Source organism: Gasterosteus aculeatus, chromosome 10 (assembly GCF_964276395.1).
Source record: "Gasterosteus aculeatus chromosome 10, fGasAcu3.hap1.1, whole genome shotgun sequence".
Lineage (NCBI taxonomy): Eukaryota > Metazoa > Chordata > Actinopteri > Perciformes > Gasterosteidae > Gasterosteus > Gasterosteus aculeatus.
Window position 1 is genome coordinate 6,692,729 of NC_135697.1, and position 22,810 is coordinate 6,715,538.

The following is a 22,810-nucleotide window of genomic DNA, read 5'->3' on the forward strand; positions in this document are numbered from 1 at the left end:
GTGACAGATGCTTCCTACTTAGAGTTGGAGAATGTTGAATGCGTCCCACAGGTAAGCTGGTCATTTGTACCTTCACTCTTGCAGAAGGACCTGCCCAGTTGCCTGTGAGACTTTGTGCAGAGGGACACTTTGCAGTGAAATGCTGGTAAAAGGACTCGGATCGGAAAATGCTGTGAGCGTTTTAAACAGTTACGACTAAGGCCACAAACTGCTCATTGAGATAAATTATCAAATGTCAAGTCTCTGCATGTGGAATTTCCTGACAAACTGAAACATATTTCTAAAATATGCTGAAATGTCAATAAAATCCTTCAAGTGGCAAGTCATAATAAGCACCAAATTCAGATAAACACTGAAACATCCAGATTTCAAACACATCACTCTTCATTTCAAAAAAGTCAAGAACAATCAACCATGCACAGGCTTTTGACCAACGTAGACAAGGCGTTCTGAAAGAAGAAGTGGAAACTTACATTCGTGCACAAATCAAGGGCTTGTATTAGTATCTTTAAATTAAAGGAATATATTTACTTTTTTGGAAGATAGCTTAGCATAGAGACTGGAAATGAGGAAACCTGGCCTTGTCCGAGGTATCAAGATTCATGCAGCAGCACCTGTAAAGCTAACCAGTTAGCTTGTTAAATCTTGTTTAATCAGACTTCATTTCCTTATTGCCGTTCTAATTGTTTGTGTAGCAATGTCGGGAGGACGACCAAATAATCTTAATTAATATACGAGCAACGCCACCGTGGGAATTTCACCCCCGGAATTAATGACATGGAGCACCTAATTATGGTCAGCAACAGGACACAGATTCGAACAACACCGGCACTAGACGTGATTCCATTATACAAAATTATACGTTTATTTATGAGTACATCGTTCTTAAAAGACAGTCTCGAGACTAGTGATATGGTCTATAAATTGATACACGATTAGACCAAAACAATGAAAAATGCTTAAAAGTCATCCATGTTACAAAAAGAAATAAATCAAACCAGGAAAAGGGGACAGAAGACTGAGGGCTCGCTGGCAGAGATGACTTCTGAGAAAAAGGTGGGGGTGGACGGTCCCTAATGTCACAGCAAAGAAAACCAAACAAAATAAAAGAAAACCACACAGCTGAATATATGATGAAGTAATATCAATCAAACGAAGGGGACCGCCACCACCAGGCTCAGTCAACCACTCTTACCAGCAGCCCAAGAAACTCCTGTTCCTTAAATAAAGAAAGAAAACAATTAATAAACACAAAATATCGGCCACGGGGCCCACACACTCAAACAAAAACAAAGAAAAGAATAATTAATTCACAAAACGAGTTCAGACAGAACAGCAGTGGAGGGGGTTTCCGCAATATCTTGTGGGGCTTGCCTCCGCAGGTGATCCGCTGGTCAGCCGTGCATCAGGCCAGTGCCGCTTGGCTGCAAATTAACACATCGCTTAAAACAGCTGGCCAGAGCAACTGCAATCACAGTACAGATGAGACAGCCTACCGTCGGAATATGGTGTCACAGTTGAATACACCAGGCTGGAGAACCACGCTCTTTCAAGCCAACTCAGCCGACAAGCTGGTGAGTACCGTTGATGGCACAGAATGGGAAGTTGCCACACCAGCTTCCTGCAGGCACGCTCCCTCAGCCGCAACCTCCAAACCACGGCTGACTATGCAGACAGGCGCATCAGCTACCACCAAACAATGCCCAACAAATGATATTACCCTAACTTACCCAAAGCCCACGAATGCCACGACCAGGTGAGTCTCACAGGAGCCCCCAAGCAACCATTATACCCCCGAGAAGCGGAGAGGAAGACCCACCACAGGTAGGTGTACTGAAACATATACTCTCCAGGGGAGAGCCCCGCCCTGTGATCACAACGACGGGGAATAATTGTTTGCAGCTGGGTATCCCACCGTGATTGGAGGTGCATAGGTGGCAAGCCACCTGAGTTAGACCAACCCACTAGACAGGTAAATTGAAGTGGACTGAGCCACTCTGTCACATTTGCAAGAAATGAAGACATTCCTACAAAGAGTAGTAGTAGTCTAGTAGTAGAAAGGAAGCAGGATAAATTGATTGAGACTCAAGAACACGGAGCACTGTAAGACGAACTGTGGGCACAGTTGTGATGAGCCCTGATTATCATATCACCTCATTGCTCCGTGCATGTGCTAATGCTAATCACCAGGAAATGATTTTGTTTGAACCATTTGGACTCTCCTGCTTTCATCTCGGCCCCGCTGGCCTTCCCTCTACTCGCACTGGTTGATCTTGCGATCTTCCTTGTTAATCCCCTCCCGTCCTCCGCTCTCCGCACTTCACCCACGTTGAGTGCACTTTGGTTCCCCCGCTTCTGACTAATCACACGGGCGGTGTGTGAGTGTCCACGAGCAGTGAGCATGCGTATGAAGTGTCTGCCAGGGGAGGGGTCGGCAAAATCCTCACGGTTGCCCACTCTTTAGTTATTAGGTTGTGGTCTCTCGTTGACCCCACGAGAGATGCTGTAGTCCACCAGGATGGACATCAAGGGCTAATGAGAGGGACCGACAAAAAGACACAGAGAGAGATGCAGATTCGAAAAGAGAGGTCGCTTTAGAATCGAGAAGACAGGAGACAAAGAGGACGGATGGTGAGACAGTGTGTTAGTCACCCTGTGCCCCCTCTTTCACAATCACAATCAGCTGGGAAAAGTGGCGTAATGAATTTAAACTGCGGTGGAATACATTAAGGCAGCCCATCCATCAGACACACACACACATAATGATGACCAGGAAACAGAAGTGGTGGTAAAGTGTTGTGTCTTTTCAGGCCAGTCAGCATGTTTTTCGGGCGTGGCAGTTGGACGCTGAAAAGCCTGGTCTGCTCGATCACAATCAGAAGCCGTTTATTGCCACGTGTGTTACACATAGAGGAATTTATTTTGGTGTTTGGTGCAATATGAGAATAAAGTAAGATAAAGTAAAATAAGGTCAAATTAAAAATGAACAATATAAACAAATAAGATAAGGACGTTAAAACACATACGTATGTACACCTGTTTCTATGGTGAGAAACCACTGTGCAAATGTCCTGGGGATGTAATGTCTGGGTCCGTGGGGGACTCGGACTCGGTTTATGAGACCAACTGACGACGGGAAGAAGCTGTTTCTGTGCAGGAGGTCTTGGTCCTGATGGGCCGCAGCCTCCTGCAAAGACTCAATGATGGCCGTGTACCATCCTTGTCTTTAGCAGGTTGAACCTCTTCAGCTGCCTCAGGAAGAACATCGGCTGCTGAGCCTTCTTGGTGATGGAGCTGATGTTCAGCTCCCGCTGGAGGTCCTGGGTGATGATGGAGCCCAGGAAACGGAAGCACCCCACAGCGGTGACGGGGGAAGGTGCATTCTTCCTGAAATCCACAAACAACTCTCACAATCCACACGTCATTCAAATAACGGAGCTCGAATGGCATCGAATGGGCTCTACTCTGCTCTCTGCTTTTAGACCTGGTCAAAAGTTTTACGCAACTTGAATCTGATTTAATCGGGCATCTTCACTGAGCTGGATTACAGCAGTCTGATTGTTGAGTGATGCACTTTTTTAGAAGTTCAAAAAACCTTTCTCCCGGTGTCAATAATCACACGCTCACTTCCCGGTTATTATCTAACATATAGTTACAGCGCAGCAATAGTGCTTATTTACCACCGTGCTCACCGTGCTCTCTGAGAGATTATCATCATTAATATGGGCCATCTGCCTCCGTTCATCTCCACCAAAACCCAGACAGCTGGAGCAGGCTTTTTAATGAGCTTTAGTGATTAACAAAGGTCAAGTTTTCAGATCTTGTGTGTACAGCTGGAAACACTGTGTCCATGGGCCAATGCGAGCGCCAGCACATGCATGTTTGAATTGCAGAGAATGATGAAATGAAGAATGATGCGTGTGGAATGGAAAAGTTTTTTTTGAAAATAGTGAAAAATGTACGATCAAATTTGCATCTATCAACAGATCAGAATGAGATCAGAATGAGGTGGTCCTGAACTGTGAGTTTTTGGGTGTTGGTCTGAAGGTGGGAGGGTGTTGGTTCTACAAGTGAGTGTGAAGGTTGAGTCTTCTGAGTGTGTGCGGTAAGACTCTAGTCACCAGGCTGAGTGTGAAGGTCTTGTGGGAGTGTCCAGATGTTACTGTGAAAGACTTGATGCAGCTCACTCCTTGCTTTGACATTTTCTACATGCTCTTGCTTTTGGATGAATGCATGTTTAAAGAAATATGGGGCATACTGTTACTAACTACAAATTTGGTTTAGACCAAATAATTACATTATCAAGATTCTGCAAGACCTATTTTGCCTTTCTTATTCATGCACCTGTTCATGTTATAATCATGACAATCTTCCATGTTGGTTTCTCATCTAAAGCCTGAGTGACTTTTACTCATCCTTTTAACAACCATTACAGCCGTCTTGCTATGAGACGCATTTACTTTACCATCACTGGAATGAATGCAGTTAGATTAACATGCAGACTGCAACAGGAACGGGTAACATACACAGAGAGATGAAAAGCACATCAATATCATGACAAAACAGTTTGGAATTTGATTCATGTCAAAGTTCACTTTTATTCTCTGCAGGAATGAAGATGTTAAAAAATGTGGTTCTGGATTCCCAGCTCGATGTATTAAGGTAATAGTCCCAATTTTTTAATTGTCTGCATTTAAATTGTCGGCAGCAACCTTCACTGATTTAACTTTTCAAACAGTATATTTTGAAATCCTGTAAAGAAGCAAGGCAAGCCCACAAACTCACAACGCCTGGCTTCAATGGGAAGAATTTCAATTTCAAGAAAAGCATTATCTGAAAACACTCCATGACAGTGGCAAAACGTGTTGTGCTGTAGTTGGTTGGGATTAAAGGAAGAAAAAACAAAAAGAGTCGATGTAAATGAGAATAATTGAGAGGGATCCACTTGGGGACAAAGGTTACCCAGCCGAAGGTGTGAGGACTTTGTTGTCGTGGACCACAACTCTCCTGAGATTAAACACTGCCTGATTACATATTGGTGTTTGATGAAAGGTCTGAACTTCATTTGCACCCAGGCATGGCGTACTGGTAACACTCATTGTCCACATGTCCACATGTCCATGGCAAATGAAGGAAGTCACTGCCTCAGATAAACCAACATCCTCTAATCTCTCGCTTTAATTTCCACACATTGCATATATAATGTTGATCAATCAATAAATAATAACTTTAAAGGAGAAACAAAGTTACTTTTCCATTATTTGTTAATATAGGATTGTGACCAATTTAAATAAATAAAAATGAATAACTAGCCAGAGTAGCCGAGTCATTCTTTGTTTTTTGAAAAATGAAAAGAAAATACCAGGCAACATTCATTCCACAACTCAAGTGAGGTAATCAGAGAAAAGAGGGACTGTGATCCTGTCATATCCGGTTCCACTCTAAGATCACAGCATGATTGAAGCTGAAGCTCTCCCTTTGATTTTACCGCAAGAATAATATTGCTGTGAGGCTCAGGGAATTGGTTGGCGCATTCCGACGCAGGTGCACGGCGTCGTCATGGCAATAAAAGGGATTTCCTGTTACCAAGCCCGACACATATCACCATCTGATGAGCTCTGCACAGCCACAGGTGATGCCCAAATCCTACATTCACGTGCACTGAAGACCACTCACGCATGGACAATCCTGGGTAGTTGCCACGGGGGAGAATACACTACCTCACCACTTCCCTCTACAGACCAAGGGTTGTTCATTAAATTATTTGTTAAGCTTTGTTTTAGTAATTCCTTGTGAAAAAAAGATATTTAATTAATTATTATTAATTATTTTTGCACTCAATGTATAATGCAGTTACCCTACATTACACACCGCTGTCTTAGTCCTCAATAAATAGTGAAAGTCATGATAAACCAAAATTCACAACATGTTTTTGAATATGAATTAATTGATCCAGAATTGTTTGTGTTTAGCTGTTTAACGCTTCTATTGCAGATTACAACAGTTCACGCAACTGTTTCTTTTATTATTATTTCAGAGCACAGTCAGAACAGACAGAAACCGGACTGGGAGGAAATATTCTCTGATTTGATGTTAAATCGAAATAACAATCATGTCTTTCAAAATGACGGACAACTAGAAACTTAAACGCAACCCCTGGTGGACGCACAGCGGGGTGATTTTATCAATTTGACTCACTCAGAGTTTCAGCAGTTTGGTAGAATTTTGCTTATTTTTGTCCTGGTTTAATTTATAGTATTGTAGATATTAGTTGACTTTTTAAATGACCAGTGACTGTGAATTTTTGTCTTTTGGAACCAGTAGTACAGGTGTAATCCTACCCCTTATTTGTTTGGACCATGTGGACATTACTTGCAACTTTAAACACAATGCACCATTGCATGGCAGGTTATTGGGTCTCTTTGTGACATTTCTAATAGTTGTAATCACTACTCACCAGAAAATCAAATTTCTCTTAAAACAGGAATTTATGCATTTCAATGAATCCAATGTTCATTTTGTGAATTTTTCAAGTTGAGTCAATTAAACTGAATAACTTGACTTCAGTAGCTTTCAGCTTTATGAAACAAAGTTTTCTAAAACCAAAATCTATTTGTATTTGTCAAGCAATGGCCTACTTTTCAGAGAAATGTTATTGCAGTCACCATAACATCGTAACAGGAAGTGAGTATACATCTATGTGACACGACCAGTAGTTGTCTCCGCTATGTCCGAGAACCAAATCGTAGCAGTAGCTTGGTAACAGTCCCTCAGAATTGATGGAATTTCCAGTATGTTGTGTTTGAATCCATATTATCCCATATCACAATAGGTAACCAGGCCGTACAATTACCGGTCCTGACTGTGAAACCCCAGATATTTTGCTGCTGCTCTCATTTTGTCATCCATTAACATTCAACACTGAAAGCCGTGTGTGACATGTGTCAGCATTGCTGAAGTCTGTTCGGAGGTCGGGGACGTGGTGTTTGTGCAGACTATCAAAATTGTTGACTTTGTGCCTGGATGTAGGTGTTAGCAACATGTCGGCAGAAATGCTGAAAACCAGACTGTGAATCCAAACACTCGTCTGCAACCTTTCACACAGGCGCAGAGATATTATGCAACCACACAAGAACAACTAATGACCTGGCAGAGGCCAGACCTGTGTTTGTGCCTGGCGTTTTCATTAAAGGCCTTCTGGCTTTGCCTGTGCTCTCACACCTTCATATGCAATTCCTCAGTAACCGATTTGTTACACAGTCACGCCCTCGGCTAAACACATCAATTCGAAGAGAGTTGGTTGTGATTTGGCTGAACTTCAATCAATCTCACACAATGAATAGCTTGCTGTGTTTTTGTTCTTTCACAAGTCAACTTCAAGCGGTTATAAGAGAGGATCACTACTAGTAATAAACCCACAGAGAATTATCAGACTCCACAATCCACAGCTTTACAAAGCATTTCTAGAATCTTTCAGCTGATTATTTCGCCGGCCCACAATACAGTTTGTCTTCACGCTTTCAACTTTCCTTCCAGACAATGCAGGCAGCCGTTTACAGCAAGAAAGCTCAGATAAACCTACAGAACTCTACAGACAGACCAAAACAACTGACACTTCACGGTGGAGCGTTAAGCAGCTTTAAATAAAGGTTTTATTTAACTTACATTCATCAGGTGGCAGTGTTGGGAGAAATTCCACTACTATTAGCGGTAACGAACAAAGTATTTTTTTAAATAAATTAACGCAGTTACAATTACTGAAATTGAAATGAGTTCATTACTCGCGTTACTCTCTTTTGTGACGCGAAGCGGAGGGCCGGCAAATAGTAAGTAAATAGCTGCCTGTCAGCACAAAATAGTTGTGGCCACCAGAGCTAAATAGATTGATTGCTCGCTATGTTGAAGATGAGATGCATCCTGTCAACTGTCGAGTCAGTTGCCTTCTGTTGTGGCTTTATGCTACATGTGTAATCACTGTTATAGTCGTACACTATGCGTGGGTTATCTAAATCGATACAAATGCACGGAGACGAGGATGCAGTACAAGTTAGGTAATTTACTGGCCCTCAAATCACGCACCTGTCAGGCATGAACAAACAATCACAGAACTCCGTCGTAGTCACAGTCAAACACAATCGAGCACCGAGTGCTCGATCCAATATACCACACCTTCAGGCAAATGCCTGAAACAGTTATTTTGTATTAAGTTAAGTATTAAAAAGGACTATTGTACTATTGCTTGATTTGAAGGCCTGTTGCCCTGTTGATTACAATAAATCGGTCTAAAAAACATTTTTATTGTGTTTGACTGTTCAGTACCATTTATATTCATTACATTAAAAGCAGACATTAAAGTAACTTAAAAGTTACTTTCCAGAGTAACTAATTACTTTTAATACACAGTAACTGGTAAGTAATTCAATTACCTTTAAAATAAGTAACTAGTAACTGTAACTAAATACAACCATTATTTTGTCAACGCAGGTGTTTTTGTCCTGACATTGACAGCCGGGGGATGCCGTCATTTTGACTCATTTATTTGACCTAACCAAAGCACTCAAGAAAGAGAAGCATGGCCTTTTATATTTTTGACAAGCAAACTATTCTGTTCCAGTAAGCCCTCCTGCTGACTCACTTCGTCATCAAGTTTTATTTTTACAATATTTTTGTCCTAGATGGCTTAGCAACTGGATTATGAATAACACCCTAGCAGTTATTTTTAATGGACTTACCCCTATAGTGCTATCATGTTGCCTGGCAAGAGGCTTATAAAAGAAATAGGCGCATCGTTTTTCTTCTCGGCAGATGAGATCTCTCAAGAGTCTCAAGCTCCCAATTGATAATCTTTTGTGTTGGCCATTGCATTTAATCCTACTCTGAATGGAAAACCCCAGGTCAAAGAACTTTTACGCAATTCCTTTTTTTAAGACCGATTCCCCTGTTTTTTCAAAGTCCAAATTTAAACACGACATTCAACTATAATGACTGAAATAGAATAATTGAATGGATTGTTACTCAATACTATTGACTTCCAGCAAGGAACACAGAAGTTTAATCTTCTGCAGATGTGACTGGAGGGTGAAGATCTTCAGTCCAGTCGGTGGAATAGTCAGTTGACTGATCTGACATTGTCATTTTTTATGGAATTTAATGGAAAGGATAGGGGGTTTTTTTAAATAACAGCACAATTCACACATGATTATCTCCCTGGTTCTTTTACACCACAGGCTGCAAGGAAAGAATAGGAGCTATTACTTTTTTCATCTTGTAAACTTGCCAGTTCCCAAAAAAATTGCCATGCAGTTGTCATGGCAATATCAGAAGAAGAAAGATGAACTTAAAGAAATAGAATAGAAGTAGAATGGACATTGAACAGTTTTCTGTGGACATTTGACCAGTTAAAAAGACAATGGACATTGTTCGTCATGTCTAAGGGGCTGTAGATGCAGCTGGTCGGGTACATTTCTTGTGACCAGTACGTAAATTTGACTAATTTACTCTCCTCTGCGCTTTGTGACGTTATCTAATCCCCTTGTTTTAGGCATTACTGCAAAAGAGTTGGCAACCGTTGATCAGCTTTTTTTTACATCTCTGTTCAATAAGTCACAATGGCAATACTAAAAATGGCTGCCACTCGGATCTCCCACCATGTAGATTTTAATGGAATTGTTCGATCCACTCCTATTCTATTTCTGTGGAAGAACTACTGCTTTTCATTCATACATGTCATTGTTCCACATATAGGCCCTTGGTAATAGATATGACAGGGCAGCAAAGGAGGGTTTAGGAAGGTCCTGCTCCCCTGTTGGTTGTAATGTTCCCCTACACACACTGTGATGTCATTAAGGAAGATGACATCACCAGGAGATTCCATGAGAAACAGCGGAAATTCTTCTCCCCCTACAGCCCGTCTATCTCACTTTCCCTGTTTCAAGTTGAGCTCCAACCTACTTCTGCTGCTCCACACTGATTTGATTGGCACATTAGAACGTAATGGCTGTTTCCTCATCAAGACAAACAATCAAATCCTTCTTTCACAGTTGTCCTATTATTTGTGTTCCACCGTCTACACATTTATATACGAAACAATCCTTCGTATTCCTCGCAGCACGCTCGTGTAATACCACACAATAGACACTGTAACATCCTGGGCCTGCTGCATGAAAAATAGTAAACCCCTCAGTGTGTGCAAGCCGACCCCGTCACCCGCACTCTGTCCTCTTCTCCTCCGCTTACCGCCCGCTTCAACCCGGTAGGACTTTGCCCGCCTTGGCACCGCAGAGTGGGCATCTCATGAAGGCGACCCACACGTAAGCCCAGATATAGTTAGCACACATCAATGACGAGTTGCACTACAAACCTAAAGACACCTCATGATAAATGTATGAATGGAGGCGGGTGAGAGGGAAAAAAAAAGATGCATCACCCTGGAATTGAAAGGAATTTGTGGTGGCCGGATATCTCTTTGTATGGTGAAGTCTCCTACACACATTCTGCTTTTGAATGATTCGCATGTGTGTGTGGGGGCGAGGGATTCCTTCATAACTATTTTAGGTGCGTGTATCAGACAAACCTCCCCTACATGATATTTTGATATAAAAAAAAGTATGCTGTGGTATGTTATATAAATGATTAATTGACCTGCAGTAAGTAAGTAAACATGAAGCATGGACATTGTTGTTTTTTAGAATCACGTTTGATTTTACCAGGCCACACAAAAGAGAATGAGCCGTTTTTATTCCCATGAAAATACAAGTAATTTGTTTATTTGTGCTACGTATAAATCAGTTTATACATCTTTTATTTTTGTTGATGAATTTGATGTGTCTGTTTTTACAGTCAGCGATTCTGTCGAATCCGACCGATGTGTGTACATTATTGTCCTTCCTTGCAATGCATTTAGGAAATGGAAGCAATGCTCACAGCTTTAGGTGGTGTTGTGAAAAGCTCAGAAAATTCATTTCAGCTCGGAAAAAAAAATTCTAAAAAAGATTTTTTCATGAACATTGAGTCCTGCGCTGCCTAAACCTTTGTATCAACTTCAGCAGCTCTCTAATGTTCCTTGTTCGTTCTCGGGGACTTTATGATGCATTGGATACAGTCAGACTCATTATGAGTTAGTTGCCAATCATAGATGCGTCAGACGTGAATCTGGCAAGCACAAATTAATGTGGACTCCCAACATTCATTAAGAGAATGATGCGTCATGTTCTCATACTGTGGTTTACTGCTGGTTTAAGCAGATTGAGGAGAAGTAACGCTGCGCATTTGTCTGAGCATCACTTGTTCCAAACTGCAAATGTGTGTGACCTACACCCACAAATGTGAAAGGTGTGATATTTCTGACACAATTGGGGAGGTACAAAATGGACTCTTATGGTAATGCTGTTATTGCATCATCTTTAATTATTGTCAACAAATCACTTGAAAATGAACTTACATTGAATTAATTTTACTAATAAGAATGCTGGTAAAAGAGAAACGCATCTGGTGACTTAATGCTTCATTAAAATGGACCAGAGCACACTGATATCAGCTCAGACAGCGCTGCTGAATATGGAGACTCTTGAAAACAACTTGTCATGTTTATGGTATTTTGGGAATGTAACTAAAAATTCAACATTATAGATTTTTCAAATGTTTTAATTGATGGCAGGAAAGTGTGTGGCTTTACATACACGTGCACATGGCTTTGGCTGCACAAAGAATATGTGTAACCAGGATTAAGCTATTGTTGGTTTCTGTACACTACAAAGCAGAAATAAAACAATGCGTTGTTCACCTGGTAGACAACAATGAACTTCAAAGATGTGGTGAATGAGCCACACAGGTCATTCACCATCAGCTAAAGTCGTCCTTCCAGAATCTCTTTCTGCATTTTTTTACTTCTGTGTTATAATGGACTCGCTCTGGACAGGGTGACAACGGACGACGATTTTATTATCCTTAAATCAGAACTGCAGGCAGAAACTGTAAGTGAGTGTGCAGCAGATGTGAATGACTCAGGCACCGGCCCACGGCACATTACCGTGTTTTCTACCGCTGCACGTTGCTGCTTCATTAGCTCTTGTTAGGACAGATTTATAATCTGAGACCGATCTCGGTATAACGATCGTACGTCATTTATTAGGGCTTGGCAGTGGAAATCAAATATGGAGGAAGCCAGGACTGGATGGCCGGTACCAGTAGCAGAGCTCTCAGGCTGGATGTCCACAAATGACTTGTAGCGTTGTGTGGAGATGAACAGCCAAAGTCAATTCAAAGAGTTTGTTGTTGTTGATAAATTTCCTATCTTCTAGATTAAAGGTCATCAATGCATCATCTTTATAGTAAAAAGGTCAAATGAAAGACCTTAGCCCTTTGAAAAAAGTAAAACCACAATCGTCACCATCGACAGTAAGATAATTTACAGAAAGCGTGTGTGACTGAAGTCACGAGTTTGGAAGAGAATACGTATTCACGTCAACGCTGGTTTTGATATCAGCACGTGGACACATAATTCAAGCACAAAACAGCAAAATAATTACAGGTAATCTTGGTGTGAAGCTAACGCAGTCGGACCCTCAATGACCTGAATACACTGAGTGCACAGTGACTGCATCTTCTCTTCCTAGAAAATCAACGTAATTACCGGAATTGTCGGCCCCGAGGTAATTTAGTACAGCTTTGACTTTATACAACCATAAAAAGAAGATGTTAAAGTGTTTAATTTGAGGCTTTTAAAGGTCTTCAGTTTTTTCCGGTACATAAACTGAACCCGCTTCATTATTTCTGATTAGTGCGTTAAAACTAATCCATCTTCAATCCCATCAAATGTGAATGATGCGTAAGCTTCTTTGAGCCACTTCTCAAGTACGATTTTGGCGAGGGGTGGTATTGTAAGGCAGACAAACACAGAGCAAGAACAAGAGGGCAGCCAGCTGTGGAAGAAGACGTAAGGATTAAACTGATTAAACTGATTTGATTTTACAAAACGCGGTACACTGCGTCTCCTTCTAACAACTGAATGTCCGCACAGCGATGGCCTTTGAAAGTCTTTGTTTGAGTTTACTTTGTACTGCTGGTGCGTGGTCGGCTGTACATGTGGGTGTCAGTGGTATTGGAGCATTGGTATGGAGGTGTGCACAGGGGTGGGTGTGCAGGTTGTACTTTAGCGCGTAACCACCTTTTCTTCAAGCACGACAACACCACACATAGTTAACATCCCTTTAGAAGATAAGGGTCCACAAGTCGAGTCCATTTGGTTTATTCAAACATACATTTGTAAGAATTTTTGGAAAGTACTACGCTGGTTCATCTTTTAATTTTAGTCGGGACAAGTAAGCAGTAACTTGTTGGAACTATTTTAATGAGCTTTCAGCTGTGTCCATGGACTATTTTCTATATGTAGCATCTATCAGTATGGATCGAACTTTTTTCACAGCAGAGCAGCTTGCGAAAGTTCTACACCCTGCTTGCGTCACAAAGGGAAAGCGATGGGGGGGGCGGGTGGTAAAGAAAATATGAATATTTAAATCTAGTTCCCTCAAAAGGCCACGTTAATGACAGCACGGATACTGAATTGTAATAAAAACACGCTAACAACCGTAGGAAACGTAGTGGGTGACTCCTTGTGACGTCTTGTCTTCCCAAATGAGTCCATATTCGAGCGGCTCACAGCGACTGTGTGGGTGGAAGGTCCCCTGCCATTGTGTGCCAAACCCACTGATGACTCAACCCTCATGGCACACTTCTTCCAGGGAAGTTGGAGTGGTCCCTTGTACCAGAGGACCTGCCTGTCGTCATCATCCCGTTCTGGGCATTTGGCCGAGACAATCAGCAGCAATCCACGTGCATCCTGGCTGGGACGGACAGCCTCGGTGTGGGAAGGGGTGTAAAGTAAATACTTTACTCCCCGCTGTAGTGTTTCATCACCACACAGGGCCTGTGGGGCAGACTTCTTCGTCACTGGTTGTCTCAGCAACACCTCACGCTACGGTTACGTGGTTATTTCGGGCCTTGGTCGGACATTCCATTTACATACTGGAGGTTTAGAGTAACTTGGGACGTCACACTGCAGGGACAAAACAAATCAGGGACCTCCTGAGATCATTAAAGGCAAAGCTGCTTTTAGGTCATTGACGTGTATTTTAACAGTTGCACTTGCTATTCATACTGTTGTGGTGAGTTGGTTCTCAACTATTAGCTTTGTACTGCTTCATGTATTCATTTCGAGTGTTTTCATTTCTTGTGTGTGTTACTGTGTGTTGATGCTGTTTGTTGCAGAACATTTACATCCATCACAACAAATCAAAACAGCATTCATTGTGTTTTCCCATAAAATAGATCTAAATGTGTTGAGAACAACATCTGAAGCGTGCCTTGGACCACAAACAAGTCCAAAAATACTCCCCTCGCTGAGCTGTGTGCAATTTGCCCCTGACCCTGCAGGGAGCAGACGGCTGCTTCCACTGATTGGAAACACTACGGGTTGCGCCAAAAAAGACAAACAATCCCTTCTTGTTTTTGACTAATCCAAGACGAGTAAACATGAAGCTATACCGAAAGATAACTTGTCGAGTGGACAGTTTTGACAATTGTCCTTCTGCATTAAGGGGCATGTGGATATTTTCCAATTGAAAACATATAAAGTGTGAAAACACCTTTAAATAGAGGCTTTTAGAGGCTTTTAGTGATGCGCACCTATTCACTTTCTATGCCCAGAGTTTTATTTCAATATCACAACTGTAATGTTGATCTATGGAGCTACAGAGCCAGATCTCAATTAGTTTAGCACATAGCAGAAGTGAGGAGCCAGCTTCATAAAGGGTTAAACTCTCTTTTGATTTAAGGCCTTAACTCTATATTCCTCACGTAAGACACAAGAATGCAGATTGATTTGTTCATTCATTCATTTACATTTATGTAAAACATAAATATAAGTACCTTTTAATGAATTCAGATTGAAGATAAACCTGCATCACGTCATTAAGAAGAGAAAAGGTTCCCTCAACACCCATTAGACTCTAACATATGCATTGTAAGATTGTTTTTACGTGGCTAAATATGCCATCGCACTAACCACAACATCACTTGCATAGAGCGAGCTCTCTTTCCCGGCTGTCACTTGCAGGTGAAGAAAACGGCTCTTGATGGAAGTCATGACGCACGTTTCAAAGAGCCAACGTACCTCTAAACAGGGACGGTCACGGTGAGCTAAATCTGGCGGCTGAGGTAAATTCCCCGCTCGGCTCATTTAAAGATGCTTTCGTTGTGCTCATTGCTTGTGCTTTAGTTAGGGGGGTTTAATGGTCGTAGCAACTCCCGTTCTCAAGAGTCTGTGCGCATAAGAGCAACTAGATGGATCAGTGAGGGAGTGAGCCAGAAAGTGCACTTACTGACATTAAAGTATATCAATGGGATTTTCAAAAAATGACTTATTCTGCGTATGTAAGTGTTAGTTGACCCACTATCGGAAATTCAGTTTAATTGAAATGCTTTCAGTACACCACCTACGAAACCACTGTTCAGCATCAGGGTTGACTATAGTACTATATTACCACCTTTGGGATCCTGTTTCTGTTCTTTGGCCACAAATTACCATTTTCAGCACACAAACCAATCCCAGTTGAAGCATTATGTGTGCCTGAAACACAGGACAGGTGCCTCAGCCCAAACAAACGCTCAGGCCATTACTATGGTTGTGGTCGATCTATAAACGCATGGCTTGTTCCTGGCTGATCCATTGACTTCCCCTAATCTTGCCTTGTTTTTTTATCCAACCGTGTGCCCATTTCATATCATAACATAGGGAACCGTAATTAACCTTTAATATGATGCTAAAGAAGCTTTGCTAACAGTTTTTCCTCCCAGACCGTAAGGGGATTTCTAGCTATTTGATTCATTGTATTTGCATTATTAAAGTTATGTTATGTTATTATCTTGTCTTGTCAAATGGGACTTAGTTAGTTTTTGCAGGATTATTTTATTTACGAGTTCTTTTGCTGAGCTAATGTGAGGCATCCTTGGCAAAAAGTTAAACATATTAAGCACAGGGGGTTGGACCGAACTAAGAGGGAACTTGGAAGTCAGAGCTGGGGTACACACACAAAAGAGACTGGAGCACACTGACTGACGTGTTGGAAAATTTGGCCTTTTTTCTACGGGGTCATATCCTTGCTCCAGATGGCTTCAGTATTTACTTGTACTGTAGATCGACATCTGTAGACCTTGATTTATGAGATCACCTCTCTGAATGCTGACGCCTTGGCAAACCCGTCTTCTATTAAAGAGGTCCTCTCCCACTCTTTGACCTCACAGCCTCAATGCAGCTTCACAATGTGACTTCAAACCTCATATTTTGTGATGAAAAGCTTTGAAATCAGTGTGCAAAACCGCAATGACCTAATAAATGCCATTTTATTAATTTCAAAGAACATTTGGTGGTACAGAAGATTTCACATTTAGTTGAAAGATGTTAGAAACACATTTGTTGTCAAAATTTCCGTTACCTTCAAGAGGAAAGAAAACGCAGAGGAATCGTTTCTGTTTCACAGACAACATGGTGTGACAAAGACAAGTCACCATTGTACTTCTTTACCTTAAAGATGCTGTTGATGTCTTGACACTGTCTTTGTTTTCTTGTTTTCGCAGCTTCTCTGGAAACTAAACATGTTAATTGAGGCACAGTGTTTCGAGGAATATGTCTGGCTCTGAATAATGAGAATACGGAGTACCTGAATTGCCTCCACTCTGAGCCATCAGCAGTAATGTTCGTTTTAAGTTCTGAAAATAAACGGCCAGAACATTATGGAGAGTTGTCATTTCAAGAAAGCAAAGTCAGGTTCACTGTGACCAAACCGGCCGAGTTCAGCCGTAAGTTGAAAACAAGTCAGATGAGTCCGACCTTACTTTTGCATCTTACTCAGCGTAATTAAAGTAAACTTCCTGGAGATGTTTTTTTTTTTGCACAAAAATGTATTTTTGTCTTTATAAGAAAAGACAAATTGCTTAGAGACACTTGAGTTAAAAATGGCATCAAGGAACTTGTTGCTTACAATAAATGTCAAATCAATCAAGTGAAAAACAATAGAAAACCCCAATAACAATAAGCCGAGCTGAGCGTGAGAAGAAGGATGGAAAAGACAAAACAGGAATTTAATTGAGTGGGTTTCTCTGTCACCCACTTATCACAATGTTTGTCGGAGATTGGCAGGCGACCAAACCAAACCACATTATATTTTACCACAAGGACGCAATGTATTAATATTATTATTATCAGTAAAATTTGTAAAATGATGGGTGAACAGCCACAATCAGGTGTTTAATTTACTACACTGTGTATTACATCAGTTTTGAGTAACCTACATGTTGAACAACCTTTATAATAAGCATGCATGTTATATAAAACAACTGTTAGGTAACTGCGGTTGGTACAGTTATAAAGTTATATAACCGACCCGCGGTGAAAGAAGTCAATCTTCTTTCACGTGGGACTCAAACAGCGGCCTTCTAGTTGAAAGTCATGTGTGTGTTTAACCGGTTCTCCCACAACGGCGTTTCTATTTGATGGGTTCAGAGTGGGAATGGGTTTTCTTACGTTTTACAAGGTAAATCACAAATCAAAATGTTGTGGTCAACAACAGCATTTCAGTGTCTCAAAGCTTTTATTGATTTGTAGCCCAAAAAGTTCTTGTCGTTTGGATTCACTCTCACAGCTCTCGTCTCTTTGTTTCGTCAGCACTAACAGGGAATGGTTGTTGGAACCAAGTACCAAAAAGGACAAATTCAGAAATACGATGGAAGCTTTACAGGAGGCTTCCCACAATAAGGGTGTATCTGAGCTGAGTAGGACAACTTTAAAAAAAAGTTAATAAATTCAAATTCTATTTTATTAATACAGGGCTAGGGCAGTGGAATAAGTCTCAACACAGACCTCATTCAACATCAGCGCAAACAAAAGGGACGTAGTGCTAAACGATTAAATACACAATTCCACACCGTAACAATTGGGCCAACTTTTGTCTATTCAACCAACTTGGAGTCTTTTTACTCCTCTTAAGGTCTTAAGGTGTCCCAATTGACAAACATCCATGATCATCCTATGGGACAACACTCAAACATTCCTGTGTATTTGATCCCAACCATGAATGAGAAAGATCATGACTGGGTCAAAATACATTTAATACATAAGTTTGTGTGACCCTGCAGCCGTATGTTTTTGTTGTGAAAAATGCTTATACATGAAACACTAAAGTAAAATGCAATTTAAGTTTATGAGAGCGTCATTTTTTGAAACGAAGAAACAAAAAAAAAAACTTTGTGTGCATGATCGTGTAGCTTTCTTTAACTGTGGACAAATATATAATATACAGCAGATGGACGGGTACGACCTTAGTGCTCAGAATGGTTTTGTCCCATTGTGAGTCATGATGTGAAAGTGGGATGTGTTGCTACAAAGGCTTTGAATACATGTCCAAAAATGTTTTTAATATATACCATCAAATAAAATATGTGCTTTGCACAGATTGATCCATCCGATTTTTTTAAAAAGGAACATTACCAACATGAACAACCTGTTATTTTTGTTTTTTCTATATGCACACCACTGTGAGTGATGATCAGCTTTAAGCTTGATGTTAGCAATGTATTTAGAAACGGCACATGTATTTATGCATGATCAGGTTAATGAGTGTTTATGTGAGATATTATGTATGCACAGATGATGCCCAATCTAAAATGTGTTAATATTACCTTGATAAAGATAACCTTGAAATGCCCATTTAAAGGTGCACCGGTGTTTGTCCTCGTGTTGAAGACACCTTGTTGCTCGAAATACAGGTTTTGTGCAAAATTGCTCAGAGGGAAAGAGAAAGGAGAAAGCACTTGAACATATTCTTTGTGCACTGCCTGCTTCTCTCCTCTACACAAGCACAGAAAAATTTCCGGCCAGCCCATATTTGGGCAACGATACAGGGTGCTACAGATGAGTCACACATCAGACTCCCACACTCACCGGCAATGCATGTGTGCAAGACAGCAGAGAAAGAGAACGCAGAGGGGTACAGCGAGAGAATAAAGAAATAAAAGCTCTGCAAAAGCTGTGCAGGGCTAACCTGCAATCCAGGTAATGGTGTTCGCATTATCACATCCGCACATTTTCACTGAGGAAATAACAAGGTCAGAGGACAACAGAAGGGACTGGGAGGACATTAGCAAACGCAGTCTACAATACGAGCCTTTTTCCTGTTATAACCCGACACACAAAACCGCCGCCTGTTTGGTCCATTGTTTGACGTTAATGTTTCAGGCGCTCATGCAGAATGCAGAAAAAAGTCTTTGGCCAACTTTGCAATCAAGACTCAACTGAGTGACAAGATAAATAAACGTATTATTTCCAATTTCAAAAATGTCAAACTGTTGCTTTAAGATGTATTCTCTTGGAACCATGGCTGTCTGTTCCGGGGGGTATTCAAAGTGAAATAAGGATCTGCTAGTAGTGTGAGCGACAGTTACATCAGTGTCTCTTTGCTTCGCAATACTTGTATCACTCTAGAACTAGTCTCTGCATTAAGGCCAGCCTGGCTCAGCTTGTCATTGCTTTCTGCAGTTTCCAGGGACTCACTGGTGTGCTCATCCAGAGGTAACACCATGTATGTCTTTCCTGCAGTCGGTGCAATCCGTTTCTTTCTTTCCTGCGAACCAGTGAAGAGGCCTTCCTTTGCCACTCGCTGTATTGCAACTCCTGTGAGTCATTCTGCTACATGATTACATGCCCCTATCTCTCTCTTTCTTTCTCTTTTCATTAAAGTAATACCTGCCCCATTAATTCCTAGTGCATCTTGTCCCTTTCATAGACATGACTAAGAACAGTTCGCTATTTGCTTTTGGCTTGTTGTTGTTGTTGAAAGTGGGGAAGCCTCCACTGGATTAAAATGGACTTTGTGTTACAATCACAACCCTTGTCTTCCTGATATGAACCAACAGCACCCAACATGAAGCATTGACAGTCTAGGTAAACTCATTCCTGCTCTTAAGACAAAGTCAAGGGGGTTCGGGTGAGCTCTACTGGGTGTTGCATTAAACAAAATCAATATTCTGCCTCAACTCGAAAGGCCGCAATTTGGAGCTCTTTTTCTCTTCTTCATTACATCCATATTGATCGTCAAAGAAGTTGCCCTGCTACAAATGTTCAGCAGAGGCCGTATTAAATGACAATTTCTTACCAGCTGAAAAGCCCTATGGAATTAGTTGAAGTGAATCAGTGGTTCATTTTCTGCACGTCTATTGGGAAAGATCTAGTTGTCTTTTTTTATTGGCCTTCACCAGCAAAAGTTAACAAGATTTTAAATTAATTCAAAAAAGTACATTTCATATCAAACTCACTAAAATCAATTTAACAGAATTTTAAATCCCTGCAAAGCAAAGCAGTTGGAGGATTACAGGTCCTCTCACTCCTGCACACACACACCCAAAAGCTCTAGTTTTGTCTTTTGTTTCACACTTTGCTTTAAATCCTCGTCCAGCCATCAACATAAAACCACACATATAAACAAGACGTACACACAGAATAGTTTAGAAAAACTTGTCAGCTCACAAACTAGATGTCCTGGAGCGCAACCCAATCCTATGAAAAGCTGTATGAAAAGCACACTGTTCCCGTGTGTCATTGAGGTGCATTTTAGGATTTTAGCGTGTCATATAAAAGCCACATGCTCAATGTTTTATGGATTGGATGGATTATCGTGTCCCTAGACGCCACGCTATGACCACAGAAATCACCTTGTTATGTTTTGACAATAAAACAACAGTAAACGATGGTTTAGAGAAAACAACCTCTTGCAAACAAAATGACTTACGAAATTGCTGTGTGACACATACAACATTTGGTCAACATTTGGTAGCTATTTTCCAGTTGGATGATGATGGATGAAGACCTTTTCTTTAAGAGGTGCACAAATGTGTATTTAAGACATAAATAGGAGAATGTGATTAATGGGTTTAATGTAATTTATGTCTATAATGTCATTACATATAATCAAATAGCAATTGTTAGGCAATTGGTTGGTATGCGGTTGTGTGTCAAACAAAGTGTGTCATCTTTAGGATGAAAAGGATTTCAGGTAATACTTGTTTCATATTTATTATGCACTTGTTCTTTTTGTACCATATCTTTATTACAATACTTACTGTTAAATTGTTCATAGCACTTTCTACCCCAGGTACGTTATGGCGGTGACTTAGATGCCTGAGGGAGGAGATTGATAAGCTGCTGCAGTTCTTCTTTGTTGTACTGAGACCTCTTCAGTGGAGCACTCTCCTATTGATGAATAAGGATTTGCTGGCACAGTTCACAGTAATTGTTTTTTGGAAAAGTACCAACTTGTCCCCCTATTTCCCCTCTACTGTGTTTGCTCTATTTTTGCTCTTCGTGGTTGAAAAGTGATTGAGAATCAAAGCCATCAACATTAAAATAAAAACTGCAAAATGTAAAATAAGAGAAAGATCTGAATCTGTGAATTTTCACCTTTTCTCCCTCTTGCAGATTCCCCACCTTGGTAAAGCTGAAGCAGGGGTGCAGAAACCGTTGGATTGATTTTAATCAATCTCGTTATTGTAAATTACATCACAGCCTCACAACTGACTCAGTTATTCAAGCACCTGTAGAATACACACTTTCTACGGTCGATGTCCTACCACTCAATCAACTCTAAACGAACAAAAGATGAGTGCAGAATTGGGGCTTAAGCTTCTTCAGGTGTCTTTGTGTTCCTTTAAAGTGCAGCAGTACTCTCTCTCTCTCTCTCTCTCTCTCTCTAGCAGCCATCATTGTGCATTGTGCTTTGGTAATAATCCCTTCAAGAAGGTCCGCAATTTACTATCCCACTGTACTCGCCATGCAAGTAACATCGATTCTGCATGTAAAAAGGATTTGGACCTGCAGTACTTCAATATTCTTTGCCATTCTTAACGGTATACAAACACATAAGGAAACAGCCAACTGGGTGTTTTTGAATCTTACTGTAACTGTCGGATTATACATGTTTATTAACCGTTTACAAGCATTCATTTCCATATTCTCTATGCGGGTGTCTCTCTGACTATGAAACTCTCTGTCTTGTCTGGTTTGAACGCGAGCAGAACACAGCCTACGTCATCCTCATCAATTCGGGAAGCAGAAGTATCTAAACACAGCACCATCTAGAGTCCACACAGCCTCATAGCTGCGAGGAACGTGGTCCATGAAGGCAAAGCAAGAGTGGGAAATGTTGTCACCCATTTTGGTATCAAGTCAAGCACAGCATGTTCTGAAGGAGTCAAGTAGGAGCAACATGGGCCAAAAGGACAAAATGATGAAGAAACAACCTATTTTTAAGATTTCCGTTATGATTGCATGAGCATGTTTCGTTTTTTACACAAAAATCAAACAACCCCAGAAAGTCTCTCCCACTTTAGTTAGGAAACTACATCCTGTGATTCACTAGTAGCGATTTGCCTTTTTCTGGGTCCTTGACTGCCTGAAAAGTACTCATTTCGTGAGAGGGCTGTCCTGGTTTCTGTGGGAAGGAGGATGGAGGCGAGGTCAGTGGTGATTCCTGAAAACTTTTTTTTTCCTCACTCTCACTTATGTGGGCATTTGTTTATGTAACTGTGCCTGCAGCGCTGACGCCTCCCTCTTCAGGGATCTATTACAAACCAGAGGGCGTTCGATGTTCAAATATGCAGGCGCAAAAAGGTGAAGGTTTTATTGGAGTTCAAAATAATGTTTATTGGCAATTTTTAGTGTATTTGCTAATTACACCTAAATTAGCTGCATGGATCACATGCTCAC

General features: G+C 41.0%; 1 long non-coding RNA gene across 1 annotated transcript; it reads right to left on the bottom strand.

Annotated features, from left to right (window-relative positions):
• Positions 1-841: 841 nt before the first annotated feature.
• On the bottom strand, positions 842-2,006 carry LOC144383461 (uncharacterized). Its single transcript, XR_013450870.1, has 2 exons — positions 1,497-2,006; positions 842-1,424 (listed from the first exon to the last, which is right to left on the bottom strand). It is a non-coding gene; the product is annotated as an uncharacterized LOC144383461 (long non-coding RNA).
• Positions 2,007-22,810: the final 20,804 nt, after the last annotated feature.